Raw genomic sequence first — 16,979 nt, 5'->3', positions numbered from 1 at the left:
TTTCCAGTATTTCTCTCGTCTGAGAAGACTCCTTCCATGCACACCTATTAACACTGTTTTTCTGGGCTTTAATACGTTTGAATTTTTCTGGACACTTTTTGTACTTAGTGTATTCACTTTGGACTTTTTGCTATACCTCACAGGTGTATATTGTGTTGAGCTTTTTCACTGTATTCATTTTTATTATTGTTGTAGTTTTATTTTTCCTTTTTGGTTAGCGCTGCACGTTTATTTTTATATATTTCATATAACTTGGTTTGTTTGTGTGCTAGCTGCTACACATTACTGTGTTCACTTAGTTTTATTTAGGTCAGCGCAGCTTCTCATTTATATTATTATTCTAACCTTTGACCTTATAGTAGCTGCAGCGACCCATATTCACCTCATTGGTTCACTATGGATGTGTTTGAATACAGGACCACTAGGTCCATTAATACGGAAGGTGTCTTTGTGTTCAATAACATCGATACTGAAATGAGTGGACTATTTTTAAGGCTTAAAAATTTAATGACCACTGAACTTCACCTACAGTGGGATATTGCCTTTTTAGAGCAGTACATTAAAGAAAAAATGGTTCCGAGGGGTTTACGGTGGGATGTGTTCCCCCAACAGGGAGATTCGGACTTGGAACCATGGTTTCGTTATTTCAACGAAGCTGGTATTAAGTTGATTGGCTTTCTGGTGGAGAGGAAGCGCAGTAGACTTACTGCATTGGATTTAGAAATTAGAGATCTTAAGGATAAGCTCCTCCCATCTAATGGATTGCCTGAATACACTTCCCATTCTACTAACCTTAGAACCCTTCTAGAAAAGGAGAAGAAGGACCAACGGAACAAGAAGCAAAAAAAGTATAATAGAGACGTTTCTGATTATAAAAATGGTCTGGTCTTTGGGTGGCAGAAAAAGATAGCACAGGGGGTCGACTCTGGGCCTACCAGCATATCCATGGAGAATGTTGAACAAACTGTCCGCCACCCTGATAGGAGGTTGACTTATGATCCCCCCCTACGTCCGGTAGATCAATTGAACCTGGGCTTGATCCCTCTGCCCCCAGGCTGGGGTTACAAAGGCACCAGTCCCCTAGAAACAGGAGCCGTGGGAGATATCCCTCGGGCCCTGGAGGGTATACCCCGGTACCCTATCGTGGTGGGTATCCCTCGGGTCGGAGGGGCAAACATGGCAGAGGTAGGGGCAATAATGAAAATAGAGGCAGAGGCCCATATCAAGGCCAGTATGACTTCAAATCCAATACCAGAACTGACCATTACAATTATGGTTACAGTCATGGTACTCCTGTCCATACTAGTAATCGTTTTGCTGCTCTTGGGGAAGGACAGTCTCGAGATACGCAGTACAATTACGCGTATTATGATGATAGAGGGAATGATGAGTATAATAGAATGTTGTACCCATATAATCCCTCCGGCCCTTCTCAAACCTCGGGTTTTCACAAACCAGGACACAACCACCCCCCTCGAAGCCCAAGAATAAGAGAGGATGTAGAGGAGGGTGGCGACTACAATGGAGGAAAAAGAAAAAGGTCACACTAGGTGCTGGCATTTACAATTTGAGTAAGGTCAGTCTCACTGACCATGAAAAGTACACTTTAGATAAGGGACTTAAATACGTCCCCCCTAAAAAATTAAACAAATTTTCCACATTTGTGGATGTACACAAATACATCCGCAAGTTAAATATACAAAGGCACTTTTTATCTCAACCAGCAGCTAATCCCATTAATATGAGACAGAGTGATATTAGACACTCTGGTCTCTCAAATCCATCACTTTTCAATCCCCCTAATAGTACTTCCCATTCTGTTAATGTTTTTAAAGATTTAGTCTTACATGATCTTGAGAAAATTTCTGACAAACGCACTTATGTGGATCCTGCCATTAAGGCAGGGATAGATTCTCTTTGTGACAGAAACAATCTGGTTATTCGCCCGGCCGATAAAGGCGGTGGGATAGTGGTCCTGGATAAGGATGACTATATCACAGAAATGAGACGCTTATTAGATGACCGCACTACTTATAGCATCCTTTCCAGGGACCCCACGAAGGATTACAAACGAGCCCTCACGGCCCTCATTGATGAGGGTTTTTCCCTCAATAACTTAATCAAAAAGAGAGAGATTTTCTTGTACCAACAGCACCACGAATACCGGTCATTTACTACCTTCAGAAAGTACATAAGAACCCCACCAATCCTCCCGGTCGTCCCATTGTAAGTGGGATAGATTCGGTCACTTCACGAATCGGAAGGTATATTGACTTCTATCTCCAACCCCTGGTTAAGCAGATGCCCTCCTATGTAAAGGACACAAGGGCAGTGATCAATCTTTTAGAACAAGTGGAATACCAAGATGGCCTACTTTTGGCCACGGCGGATGTTTCCGCATTGTACACGTCCATTCCGTTGGACCAAGGTCTAGCAGCCGTGAACCTATTCCTTTCCAGGGACTCTGGTCTTCCTCTTATTCACCGTAGTTATGTTATGGAGCTCCTTAGGTTCGCAACAGAACATAATTACTTCTGGTTCCAGGGTGTTTATTATTCCCAGATCAAGGGTGTGGCCATGGGGGCTAAATATGCCCCCAGTCTGGCCAACCTTTTCATGGCCCTATGGGAGGAGGATGTCGTCTATTCCTACAGGCCACCTCAGTTGGTTCTGTGGGCTAGGTATATAGACGACATCCTCCTCCTATGGAAGGGTGACCTCAATTCGTTTGAAAAGTACATGGAATTTTTGAACAACAACGATAGAAACATCTCTCTGTGCTTTGAGGCAAGTTTTAAAACTATACACTTCCTTGATCTTGAAGTGTCCATAGTCAACAGACAACTGATCCTTAAAACTTTTTTCAAGCCTACGGACCGTAACGGGTATATCCCGACAGACAGCTGCCATCACCATCAGTGGCTGAAATCGGTCCCCAAAGGGCAGTTTCTTCGGTTACAGCGTAATTGCAGTAACATCGAGGATTTCCAGTCACAGTCCCAAATCCTTCGAGAAAGATTTATAGAAAAGGGATATAGACCATCCGATCTCGATGATACTATTAGGGAGGTTAGGGAAGTGAACAGGGATTCCCTTTTGAGTGATCGCCCCAAAACACAGGGCGATAACCCTTATAAATGGTCGTTTTTTACTGTATTCTCCTCCCAACATAAAGAGGTCAAAAAGATTCTGGATAGGCACTGGAAGGTTCTGAAAAATGACCGGATTCTAGGTCCTGTTTTACCGGACCGGGCTAGTATTATCTTTCGGGGGGCACGTTCGATACAAGGCGAAATTGCCCCCAATGTTATAGACTCCCCCCAGACTGTTTCTTTCTTTCAAGACTGTAAAGGATACTTTCCCTGTAGAAAGTGTAACGTATGTGTGCACAATACAAGTGGGAGATGTAAAACAACGACTTTCCAGTCTACGGTTACATCCAGAGAGTACAGTATGAAACATTTCACGACATGTGCTTCCCGATATGTTGTCTATCTTATCACATGTCCATGTGGTAGACAATATGTCGGGCGTACTACCAGAACCTTCTCGATTAGGGTCAATGAACATATTGCCAAAATTAAGAAGGGCTGTATTAAGCACACTGTTCCCCGTCATTACCTAGAAAGTCACAATAGGGACCCTAAGGGTACTTCCTTTGTTATTGTAGACAAATTCGTTCCTCATTGGAGGGGTGAGTCTCGTCTGAGGGGTGTGTCGCGGCTCGAAACGTATTGGATCTATGAACTCAGATGCTTCTCGCCGCACGGTATGAATGTCGAGTGGGACATTAATAGTTTCATTAACCCTGCGTGAGGGGTTTGTGGGTACTCGAGCCGCGACACACCCCCTATCTTGTTTTTGGGATGCTACTAAGGCTGTCTGGTATTATGTTAATGTTCATACTCCATGTGTTTATTTCGTTTCTTTTTCTTTTGGAGCTTTTGAACATTTTTGGGTTATGTTTTATTATGTCCAGTTATAGTAGGTTATAATTTTTGGGCCTTGTTCCATCAAGTCAGATTATACTATATCATGTTCTGACATTTTACCTTGGCAAAGGTCTATTTAGATATACCAGTACATCAGGTGTAAGTTATTATGGGATGCCATTTAATATATCCTTAGGTTTGATATTTCCGTACTTTTATTTTATCCTTATCTCTCCCTCTATGACAGTTTGTCTGAGTCTGTCCTAGTTGTCCTGACCCATGGGAATATTGTCACCTACTGATTAATGTAGGTTACATTGTGCCAATCATAACACAACCCTTTCAATTTTGGGGCTTTTGGTCTTCTTGGGACGGTTAGGTAGGTGTCATTGTGGGGTCCGCACTGTGAGGGCTTGAGCGTGTTTCACTGTGTCTGAGCTATAGGCATCAGCTCGGGTATAGTGTTGGGAGAGTCTATTGGCCTAATGCAGGTTGCTCTGTAGGTGGCTCCATTTTCTCCCTTTTTCCCTTATTCACACTTACTTAGCGAGGTCCAATCTAAATGTTGTCACTTATCGGGCTCTCGTGACAGGCCCCTTTTGTGGCTAGGATTATGGGGGTCTAATATAATTTTCCCTTTGTAGTTACGTTATCCTGGCACGGACATTGGCTGTTGCCATGGTAATGTGTATTATAGGGGGAACGTAGAAATGACAGGAGGGGAGTGGTCAGACACCTAATGCATTTATGATTGGTTCGGCTGGCCCTGATCATTGATTAGTTGGGCTTCAAGTGGCCGCCCGCCCCTCTCTACTCAGAGGCTTGGAGCGCATGCTCCTTGAGAGAGAAGCCAGCGGCGCATTGGATGTAGGTTGGTTTCTTACACGCAATCCCGAGGCTCGGGACGCACGCTTCACGTGATGGCTGTGGGTGGCCGCAGCGGCGTAGTACTCGCCGGCTGTGTCCCTCCCTGGTCACGTGTTTCCGGCATGTGGAACGCAAGCCCTGGTATGAACTTGAGGCTTGGAACGCAAGCCGAGTTTGTTATCTAATATACACGATCCCCTCTCATGGTAACCTTGTAGATATAACTCCCAACTTATGGTTTATTCAGGGCCTTGGATATGTTCTAGTTTATACTGGTACAATCATAGTTTAAGCCAGCTTAGAGTGTTTACAACATTTAATCCTCTATTTCCGGTCCCGCCATGACGGGGGCGGACCTAATTACCTGGCATGGGGTTTTACAGTCTATATATATGGGCAATGTGGGGTTGCTGTTTTATGCCCCTGTTGAAGGCTTTTGAGTCGAAAACGCGTAGGGCATTTGAGCTTCCCACATTGCCATTGATTTTTATTCAGTGATCACTTTTATTTGTAAGGTTTTTATCCAATAAATCCCTTTAAAATTTTTTTGACCTACGCCATGTGGAGCCTCCTTTTTTCTTTTTCCTCCATGAATACTTTTATGATGGGGCGTTTTTGACCCTTTGAATCTGCCGAGAGCGGGAGAGTGTGCGAGTGAGCTGATCACCTCCACCGGCGACTGCCCTGGCTATCGGTGACTGTGACTCAGGCCAACTTCACCCAATGGAGATCGCGACCCAGGGAGAACCTCCGGGGAGAATACATGGGAGACCATTCCCACAAGCTCGGATAGATGTACTGCCGTATGGCAGATATGTCCCACGTGATCTGGTAAGAGTGTTTACTCTACAAGTGTATGCCGTTTTACTTCTGATTGATGTGATATCCAGTCTTCAGTCAACATCTTATTTTCCAGTATTTCTCTCGTCTGAGAAGACTCCTTCCATGCACACCTATTAACACTGTTTTTCTGGGCTTTAATACGTTTGAATTTTTCTGGACACTTTTTGTACTTAGTGTATTCACTTTGGACTTTTTGCTATACCTCACAGGTGTATATTGTGTTGAGCTTTTTCACTGTATTCATTTTTATTATTGTTGTAGTTTTATTTTTCCTTTTTGGTTAGCGCTGCACGTTTATTTTTATATAAGAGTTCAACATTACCTCCCTTCCCAATTATCCCCACCTTTGGGAGACAGAAGGATGGGAGACACATAATGAAACCAGCATTATTAAATTAGGGTATTAGGTGGTTCAAAGACTGTGGGGAGCATCTAAGCAGGCCTGCTTATCAGAGGAAAACATCACAATACAGTATAGTAGCTGGCCTGTAAGTTTGGGAAGCTTTTCACTTGAAATAAGAATGAATCCATATTATCTATTGTGGTCTGGTGATTGATGATCCAACATTCTCGTATCATTCTAGTGTCATTGCAAGCAGCATTGGTTATGTCCAGAAGGGATATTATAAAGGGCAGTGGGAGCAAACTAGAAGATAACTGGGATGTAATCAAATGTGTTTCTGCTAGGTTGCATTAACACTGCTGTCGGAATGTACGTGGAACCACAGTTCGTGTGAAAGCCAAACATGGAGGCGCAAGCCGAAGGACAAGACCCCATAACAAATGAGGTATGAACTCCTTTATACCAGTAAGAAAGCTGTGTTAACAGTTAGTCAATGTGTAAGACCTTACTTGCCATGTCCCGAATTCCAGTGCTCAGGCATCTGATAGATTCCTAGAAAAATGTGCCCTGCTATTCGGAGTGCCTGCCAAATGACCCTCTTGTTGGTTCTGTTTCTTGGAGTGATGCTTCTGTTTGACACAATTTGTTTGGGGTAATGTGTGGGTACGGGCATTGGTGGACAGGAACTATGGACTAACTTCGAAGTTAACCCATCTGGGGTCTCCTCCTGTGTTGGTCTCCTTCCAAAAGGGAAGAGATGTGACTATAATTTCTGGTGTCTGTCCAAACTAGAGGAAGCGATATACCGACGGAAGAACCAAAGCTGGGTGCTGGGGCGGTTTCGTCATGGGGAGGTGTTGTGCTGGAAGGAGATATTTGGGGGAGAGCATTTGTGCTGCAAGTGTGGAGAGGCTGGAAGGGGGCTTGAGGATAGGATTGGGGAAAAGAGGATTTGTGCTGATGGGGTTTTGAGGAGGGGAAAGACACGTTTATGCTTGAACGAGGTGGCGGGGTGGATTTGTGCTAGAAGTGTGGAAAGGATTTGTGCTCAGAGGGGGGATTTGGTGGGCGGAAGAAGATTTGTACTGGGAGGGCTTGGCGGAGAGCTTTTGTGCTAGAAGGGGAAAATTATTTATGCTGGGGGGAATTTGTGTCGGGGGGATTTGGAGAGTAGAATTGGGTGGGGGGAGGATTCATACTGGAATAAAGGGTTGTGCTGAGAGGGAGGATTTGGGGAGTGGAAGAGGATTTCATCTGGTAGAGGGGATTGGGTGGAAGGAGGATTTGTGCTGAGAGGGGAAGAGGATTTGTGTTGGAAGGAGGAATTGAGGTGGGTGGGGATTTGTGTTGGGATGGGGAAGAAAGGGGAATTGTGCTGAGACTGGGGATTTGTCAGGGTGGAGCAGGAATTGTGCTGAGGAAGGGTGAAGAAGATTTGTGCTGAGAGTGGGTATTGGGGTCGGGGGATTGTTCTGGGAAAGGGAGGATTCTTGCTGGGGGGACAAAGATTTGTTCTGGGAGGGATTAGCATGCAGATTAGTGTTATTTTTTTTTGTTGGAGGGGAGGAAGTTTGGATTTTTACTGAAAGGATAACATAGGGGAGAGTATTGCTTGCCAGGGGAATTCACACTATCCTGGCCCATACATGCTGAGTTACACACCCTTGACTCCTGAACTCTTTATTTTTTACTCCCGGTTCATACTATGAAATATATACTCCTGAATTCTGTGCATTACACACTCCTTTCCTCTGTATTTTGTGAATAACACTCCTGCCTCCTGCATTTTGTGCATTAGGTACTCCTGTGTTGGAATCTGCTAATATCCTGGAACCTGCTCTCTGTGTGTCATGTATTTCTAAACCTGTCACTGACTGCAGCACATGTGTTACATACCTGACCCCTGCACTCTTCCTTACAAATTCCTGTACTGTATACACTATCACATGAAATAAATGACTAGTAGATCATAGGTATATGCCAACATCCTTAACTACACATGAGTCTCATAAGACAGTGAACTCATGCATAAAATCACGTTTCTTTATTTATATTCAATTAATACACATAATCAGTTTCATAAAATACACAATGTAATGGCTGCTACATAAATACAAAGTGTTTGTACATTCCAGAGTAAAAAAAATCCCTGATAGTGGGAAGCACCCAATGTATTTCAGTTCTTCTTCTTTGGGGGTTGAAAGGTAGATCGTATCTGTGGTGTAATCATACATAAATGAGTCCATGGAAAGATATCACCAAAGATTACAGTAATGAAGGAATCATCCTAGTCAATGTGGATATGGAATCTTTATGTACTAACAAACCCCACGATGACAGTATTGCAGTTTTTCACTTAATTAGGGATATTTGATTATCTGGACTGCAAACAAAGGAGGATCTTCTCCAATTTAATTGGAAAATGAACAACTTCTACCCCTTACTAAAACTTCAATTAAATCACTCACAAACAGAAATGAACTTTACTGGCACTACAACATGTATTATAGGAACAAATTTGCAATCACCCATATACAGAATCCACAGACCATCCCACATTCCTCAGGCATGATTGCTTTCTTCCCAGACAAATAAAAGTACCAGTCATCTACAGGCAAGCCATACGTTAAAATCTGTTCAGACATCACAGAAAGAAATGCCCATTTTTACCGCCTCAGGGGGAATTTCATAAAACAGGCATATAAACCAAAGACACATATCAAGAACGCAGCCAACATCCACAGAACCATCATTTTACATTATATACATATAGAAATTGAGAATCAGGTTCCTCTAGTGGTCACCTACAACCCATACCTGTAGAAGAAAACTAACACATCCAGAATTACAAGCATAAAAGGGTAAGAACTAATCCTACCAAAATGTTGGGCTTTGATGGCATCCACATGAGACAAGACACTTGAATAAAGAACTAGAATCTTTATTTACATCTCATAATAAAAACATTTTGCGCATATAACATATTAAAATAGAGTCACCAGTGCTCCATGTATAAGGGTCTGGTTGAAAATATACCCCAATGGGACAAGAACAAAATCCCCTATATACAATAACCTGACCAGGGTAGGTAAAGGCGTGTGGGTCCAAATCAACAGGCCAATGTGTTTTGCATAAAACGTAACTTCCTCTGAACCATATCATATGAGTATCAAGCTATAGCAAACAAATAGAGAAACATTACTTATTTCATCTAGATACACAGTAATCTACTAAAAATATGACAGATAAATAGGAAGTATGCTTACATCCAAAATGGCAGGATGACATCATGCGCAACAAGTCTTGTGGGTGGACATAGAGCCTCAGGCCCCAAAACCTTTCCTGAAATGGCCTGGATGTATGGCAGGACTATATACAGTATGATGTTCCCTTATAATAATAATTGATTAGCACCAATCTAAACCCCTATACTCTACAGATCCAAGATATGTAAATAAATACTTAGAATTGGATATTAGTAATATGTCCCCATATCTGCTGCCAACCATATAAATGTCTACCACATAGGTGAGAGGTTGTGCCAGTAAACCCAGAATAAGAGCAGACAATTGAACTGTATCAAACTTAAAACCATAATATACATATAATTGAGCATAATTAAATATAATTCAATATAATTGAGAGTAATTTCATATAGCAAAACTACCCTGCTATATTCTTGGCCATAGGGAGGAAGAAAACTAAACTGCATACTTAAAAGTTAAAGGCTGTGTATAGCAGCAATAATAAATGCAGCGAACCATCCCTCCTCAAATGTGGTGGGGCTAGGATCTGTCCCTCCACAGAGCTTATATATCTGCAAATGTCCAAAGAGTTTGCATTACAAGCCTGACACTGGGACTACTGGAAAAACAAAACTTCCCCTGGAGCCTATAGATTTACCTTGTTGAATCAGATTTGGTAAGGTGCTGCCATTTCTAGGCAACACAACCCATACCTAAAGCTCCAAGAAGGATCAGAAAGAAATCCAGCCTTTTCTGAACAAAGATAAGAGCTTTAAAAAGGGAAATAAAGGGACAGGCACCAGTTTTCTATAAACTGCTGTTACTGCTCCTAAGATGGAAGATGTGGTAAAAGCCCTTGGTTGGGCTATGGCTGCACAGCAGGAGGCCACCCTGGTGCAGCTGTGAGTCTTAAAGGAAGCGAATATACACATAGCAGCCCAATTGGGAGTGCAACAGAAAGCCAGAGAGGGAGACAACCTTAGCATAGTGGTTCAACTGGAAGCTCTGTGGGAGGAATTCACTCATACAATGGGACCAGGGCCAGACTTACCATTGGACTTGACTGGGCTCAAGCCCATGGGCCCCAGCCAATAGGGGGCCCCGCGGGCCCTGCCTGTTTCCAAATCCGCCGAGAGCGGCCAAAAGCCGCCGAGAGCCGACAAGAGCCGCTGAGAGCCGCCGAAAGCCGACGAGATACACAGGACATCCGGCTCTGTATCTCGGCGGCACCATTTTTAAACTGAAAGGCTGCAATGACAAAGCAGCAATGACACTGGAGCAAGGCTACACTGACAAGTCTGCAAATGACACTGGGGCAAGGCTACACTGACAAGGCTACACTGACAAGGCTACACTGACACTGACAAAGCTGCAGATGGACACTGATCAGGCTGCATTGATGGGCATTTAAATGTAAGTTTTTTTTCCTTAAACTTCCCTACTAAAAGTTTTTTTCCTTAAAATTCCCTCCTAAACTTGGGGTGTGTGTTATACGCTGATAAATGCGGTAATGATCATTTTATCCATTTTTATTGCTTTTATTAATCGTGGACCCAGGAGGAACACCAGTACAGTATCGCCCACTTATACGCTTATATATTATCTACTTTTGTGAGTAGCCATTTGGCTGTTTTGTCTTGTCCAATTAAACAGAAGTTCTTTAATAATGCACTGAGTCTAGCACACCTTCTCCTTTTCTATTACTATTACTCTATGACTCAAGCCCAGGGGCTCCCACCACCCTAAGTCCTGCCCTGAATGGGACCCCATGGCAGTGGGGAGCATCCTAGCATCACTAGGGTTGACAGACTAGCCATTTCCTCTGGAAGCTGATTCCACCTGATATGCAGAAACATTTCTTTATACTTTTGTGAGAGTTGCAGACCAGGACTGGTGCCCCTTGATGCAGCTGACAGGTATCATGTCACCTTTACTAGTTGAAGACGCCAAACAGGCATATTTTGTCCTGGCCACAGAGATAGCTGCAAGATATGAAAGCTTGAGGACAGAGATCCTCCATCAGCTAAGTGTGATGACTGTGACATGGGTGCAGCAGATAAATGGAGAGTAACCCCAGGTACAAATGTATGAAATGGTGCATCTTGAAAGGAGTCATGGAGCCAGACCTTGTCTGCCAAGGTCACAGAAAAGGAATCATGGACTGTTTCCTGTGGGTTGGTCGAGCAATTCCTAAAACAGCAGATGAGCTTGTGGTGAGTATTGAAAGCTACCATACTACCGAGGACTGTCTTCTGCACTGCACCAGAAGCTTTCATCACAAGGAAGACACAAGCAGCAACTTACTTGTCTGAGGCCAGAGACGGCTGTCCAGTGCCAGCCTGTTGAGGCTCAGAACTAGTCCCGATCCTGTAGGTAATGTTGGCATTGTGGTAAACAAGGTCACTTTGCTGCCTCCTATCCAAACTGGGTAGATCCTAAAGGACTGCAGCCTTACAAGATGCTTTGCCCTGTTTGTCAATCCAGTGTGTACTTGTGAGCACTATGAGCTAGACTGTGTGGTAAAAATTGCCAGGAAGTCTGCCCTGGCACAGTTGGATTCTAACAGTGTAGTCATCTTAGTCAGGGTGGGCCTGGGTAACCTGATAGACTTTGAAAACCATAGCACTGGGTTGTTTGCATTCATGGCAACAGTTGGGGGTATCCCACAGCACTACTAACTTTGGAAAGAGCTGTTGGAAAAGTGATCCATGAAGTAGCTGTTGTACCAGACTTGCTATATAAAATAAAAGAACACATCTTGAGACTTCCACAAGATGGTAAGTATGCAGTTTGATGCTGAGACACAAGTGGAGTATCCACCATATTGACAGGTGTGTAATGGTATAAAAAATATGGTGTTCACCGACCCCTGACATCAACTGGTTTGGCTTGTAAGGGGCCCTCCAACCCTTTCAAAGGGCTATTAATGAGATACTTTGCCCACACCAGGACTATGCAGCTATCTACCTAAACAATGCGATCATTTTTATTACACACTGGGAAAGTAATCTCCCCAATTTCAAGCTGTCTTGGATGCCATACCTGACAACTAAGCCAAAAGAAATGTTCTATAAGCATTGCTGAAGCCCAGTATTTGGGCTAGATCATTGGCAGATGCCTTATTAAACCCCAAACCCACAATGTTGAAGCTATCAAGGAGTGGCCACAGCTGTGGACTAAAAGGCAGTTCCAAAACTTTGTGGAAATGATTAGTACTTATAGAACTTGGATCTTGGAGTCCCTGAAGTGCTACGTCTTTGGAATGAAATTCTACCTTGTTAAAGCTGAACTTTACTCTCTCAATCAAAATGGACTATTTTTAATCATTATGCTGCTAGCTATAGTAAATAAATAGAACTATCATATGTACTTGTTTTAAACCTTTTTTTTTTTACATTTTGCTTAGTTATTACTGGTTTACAGGCCAAGGCAAATGATGTCATACATCCCAGGAATATTCAGGAGAGAAGGAAGCGTTTTTTTAGCTAAGCACACCTTCCTGCCTGAGCTAAGTGCTGATGGATTCCAGGAAATAACTGATAAATAAAGCACGGAGACATGGATGGATTGATGAGTTTGCTATGAATATCAAAAATAAGTTCAAAAGAGGAGAGAGGCAAGTTAGAAGTACGTAGTACAAGTGTTGGATAAAATATGTTGAAAATTAAAGTGGTGTTCCGCCCCCCCCAAAAAAAATTTAAAAGCCAGCAGCTACACATACTGCAGCTGCTGTCTTGTGACAATAGGACACTTACCTGTCCTGGAGTCCAGCGATGTCGGCACCGCAGCTGATGTTTCCATCAGCTGTCGGGTGCTGCCGCCGCCATTGCGGTTAAGAGTACCTGGCAGTGTAGCCTTACGGCTTCACCCCAGGAACCTTACTGCGCATGCGTGAGGTCCCACTCCTCTCTCCTACTGGCCCGGCGACAGGGAGAGGAGGAGGGAGGAGGAGGGAGCCCCGCTGCCTGGACTCCCAAAAGTGGGAACAGGATACCTGTCAAAGACAGGAGGAGACAAATGAGCGGAAGTTCCACTTTTGGGTGGAACTCCACTTTTAACCGTTGCCGACCAGCCACCGTTATTATACTGTGGCAGGTCGGCGGGGGTGCCGATGCTCATGGCCGACGGTCACGATGACCGCCGGCCACGAGCGATCGCGAGCACGAGGGACAGAACACTAAAGTGTGTGTGTAAACACAGAAATCCGTGTTTTGTTCTGAGGAATGACAGATCATGTGTTCCTATTAGCTAGGAACCACAATCTGTCACTTCCTCTAGTCAGCCCATTCCCTCTTCAGTTAGAATCACCTCCCAGGGAACACAGTTAACCCCTTGATCGCCCCCTAGTGTTAACGCCATCACTGCCAGTGACATTTTTACAGTAAATACTGCATTTTTATAGCACTGATCGCTGTATAAATGCCGCAGTTACGATAAAAATCGCAGATCACCGCCATTACTAGTAAAAAATAGAAGTAATAATAAAAATGCTCTAAATCTATCCCCTCTTTTGTAGACGCTTTAACTTTTGCGCAAACCAATCAATATACGCTTATTGCAATTTTGTTACCATAAATATGTAGAAAATACTTACCAGCCTAAACTGAGAAATTTAGCTTTTTTAAAAAAAAAATTGGGGATATTTATTTCAGCAAAAAGTACAAAATATTGTTTTTTGTTTTTTTTTTTTTTCAAAATTGTTGCTCTTCTTTTGTTTATAGCGCAAAAAATAAAAACTGCAGAGGCGATCAAATACCACCAACAGAAAGCTCTGTTTGTGGGAGAAAAAAAAAGATGTCACTTTTGTTTGGGTGCAATGTCGCACGACCGCACAATTGTTAGTTAAAGTGACGCAGTGCCGAATCGCAAAAAATGGCCGGTCATTCTGCAGCCAAATCTTCCGGGGCTGAAGTGGTTAAAGAGAGAAGGCTTGATTTGACAGATTGAAAGGATTGTTGATGTTCATGTTTGTGCTAAACCATGTCTTCTACCAAATTTATTACAACTTTTAAATGTAAGGTTTATATGATAATTGGAGAATCCTTGTAATAGAGGTGAACATTACAATTTATTAATTGAAAAAAAATAGTGAAGCTGCAAAACTGTATTGTTGGGGAGAATTACAGTCACATAGATGTCTTCCTATGTGACTGCAAATGAATGCATTTTAGTAAATACGCCATAGCCTGCATTAGAGCACCTTATAAAGTTACATCAATCTTGCATTTATAACTTATTATAGATCACTGTAACTTTTTGTTAAAAATTCCCTTTATTTGATTAGTTTTCTGTGTTTAAGCTGACTTAGTGTACACAACCTGGGGACTGGCCAAAGAGGGATCACTTTGATTCAGGTTTCCAGTTCAAACATGTATAGCAAAATATGCAAACCGAGTATCCCCGTTTTTCTGTAAAAGTTTGTGGGACACATAAAAGGTTGTAAAGCAGTGTGCATAGGGGTTAATTCAGAAACTTTAGTGTCACACCCCTGTGTACAGTATGCATTTTGGATTTGAGCAAAGGGATATCTCAGTTTCTATTATTTTCATTTCATGGCATATGAATTGCTGGTATTCCCATTTATTTTGGAAACTGAGTTTGTAGAGTAAGCAAGTTTTTAACTTAACACTATGCTGGTTTCTGGAAATGTAGTGGACTTCAAGAGCACCATAGGGAAAGTCAAAAACATTGAAAAGATGGGATTTTAGCTAAATATCAAGGTTATGTCAAAAGTAAAAACACATAACTTTTAAATGTTGCCTTGGATCAATTATTACCAACAAAGGATCCAGCAGTCAAGAAATACAACACAGAGTTGCTTTTGGAAGAGCCCGGATAAAAGTCTTATGTACACACGAGCGGACTTTACGGCAGACTTTGTCCTGCAGACTTTGACGGACTTTACGACGGACTTTCCGAATGAACGGACTTGCCTACACACGATCAAGTCCGATGGATTTGTACGTGATGACGTACGACTGGACTAAAACAAGGAAGTTCATAGCCAGTAGCCAATACCTGCTCTAGCGTCGGTTTTTGTCCGTCGGACTAGCATACAGACAAGAGGACTTTTCGACTAGACTGGAGTCCGTCTAAAAGATTTGAAACTTGTTTCATTTCTAGGTCCATTGAACTTTTGGGGAAAAAAAGTCAGCTGGAGCCCACACACGATCAAATTGTCCGCCGGACTCCAGTACACAGGACCAAGTATGCCGTAAAGTCCAGTCGTGTGTACGCGGCATTAGAAAAAATCTTTAACAAACCCTTCAACAAATCAAGCCCAACCCTTCACTAGAAGCTCAGATGACCATTTTGAACATACAGTATTATGGGAAGAACCAATTCATTGTAAAAGACAATGCATGAAGCTGAAGTGAAAAGAAGGTGACAAGCAATACAGGTTTAATTAAAAAACAGATCACTTTGGAAAAAAATCGAATTTTTGGAACTTTGGAATGGAAACAAACTTAATGACAAAAAATAATAATTATGATTATTATTATTTATATTATTATTTGTATTATTATTCCAAAGGCATTGGAGTATGAGAGGGAAGTTGGGAATAAAGGGAGTTCTACCAGAATATTCTGAGAATTTTGCTAATTTATTATGAGAATAATTGTCATGAGTCTGCAGTAATGTTCATGTCTGTCTGCTTACCTCTCTGTTGTGTTCAGCTTAGAGACCGACCCTGTTCACCTGTCTGCTTAAGTAATCTTCCCTCAAGCATGGCTCCACCCCAGCCTCTAACAGGGAATACTATATTAAACTGTGCACTGCAGCCAAGCCTCACTGATCAATATTTTGTGTTAGGCTTCCTGTGTGCTTCTTGCCATGTGCTCTACGTCTGATTCTTTTTACCGTCCTTGACTTGTTCTTGATTATCCTTGTCTGCTTCATTCCCTGACTTTTGCCTTGTTCTTTGTCTACCCCTGTCTGCTCAATGCCCAGACCTTTTGGCTTATCCCTTGACTATCCCTTGTGGTCCCGGTCTGCTGCTTCCTCTCTATCTTCCAGTAGCCTACCGTGAGTGTGAGCTGGGAGAACCCGGGGGGGTGCAACCTGGGAGCAAGTTGCAGCAAAGTCCATCCCCACCGCTAGGGGCTCTGGTGAACACCTGCTGGCTCTTAGACTCCGTGCCCTGGAGAATCTCATGCTTTAGCTCCCAGTGGGATCCGTGTTGGTGCTCCAGAGAACCTGCTTTCTCGAAGGTCCACTACCTTAGTGGTGCACTCCTGACCCCAACAGCGTGCATCTGTCACCTGGCCTCAGGTGACCTGACAGCATGATAAGCCATGGACCCGGCTGATCTGCCACTACCCACAGATGATCTGTTGCAGGGCATAGTCTGCAGACTCGAGACCGGGGGGTATCTAATCAGACTCTTGCAGGATTTGGCTTCTCACTCCAAACAGCTTCAGGCCTCTTCAGGAACCCCGATTTAGCAATCTCAATCACAATCAGCGGCTGTACCTATTCCGGTCACAGTTGCAGCCACACATTCACTGCAACTGCCATCTCCCTCCCGTTTCTCTGGGGACTCCAAGGCCTGAAGGGGTTCCTCAGCCAGTGCACCATTTACTTCAAACTCCAGCCTCAAAACTTCTTGTCTGATCGGGCAAAGGTAGCCTATATTTTTTCCCTCCTCTCCGGTGAGGCTTTAGCCTGGGCTGCCCCTCTGTGGGAGAAGAATGATCCAGCAGTTTCTAGCCTGCCTGACTTCTTAAAGCTCTTTCGTAATATCTTCGC

The 16,979-nt window shown here is 43.1% G+C and overlaps 1 long non-coding RNA gene across 1 annotated transcript in view; it reads left to right on the top strand.

Moving 5' to 3' along the window:
* The window catches only part of LOC141141579 (uncharacterized), a 192,829-nt gene that overhangs the window by 138,302 nt on the left and 37,548 nt on the right, over positions 1-16,979 (top strand). Inside the window, exon 3 of the long non-coding RNA XR_012244139.1 lies at positions 6,330-6,430. This is a non-coding gene — a long non-coding RNA (uncharacterized lncRNA). The remainder of the gene's footprint in view (positions 1-6,329; positions 6,431-16,979) is intronic.

The sequence above is a fragment of the Aquarana catesbeiana genome, linkage group LG04 (genome assembly GCF_042186555.1).
Source record: "Aquarana catesbeiana isolate 2022-GZ linkage group LG04, ASM4218655v1, whole genome shotgun sequence".
In the NCBI taxonomy this organism is placed as follows: domain Eukaryota; kingdom Metazoa; phylum Chordata; class Amphibia; order Anura; family Ranidae; genus Aquarana; species Aquarana catesbeiana.
This window is presented reverse-complemented; position numbering and strand designations above follow the sequence as displayed.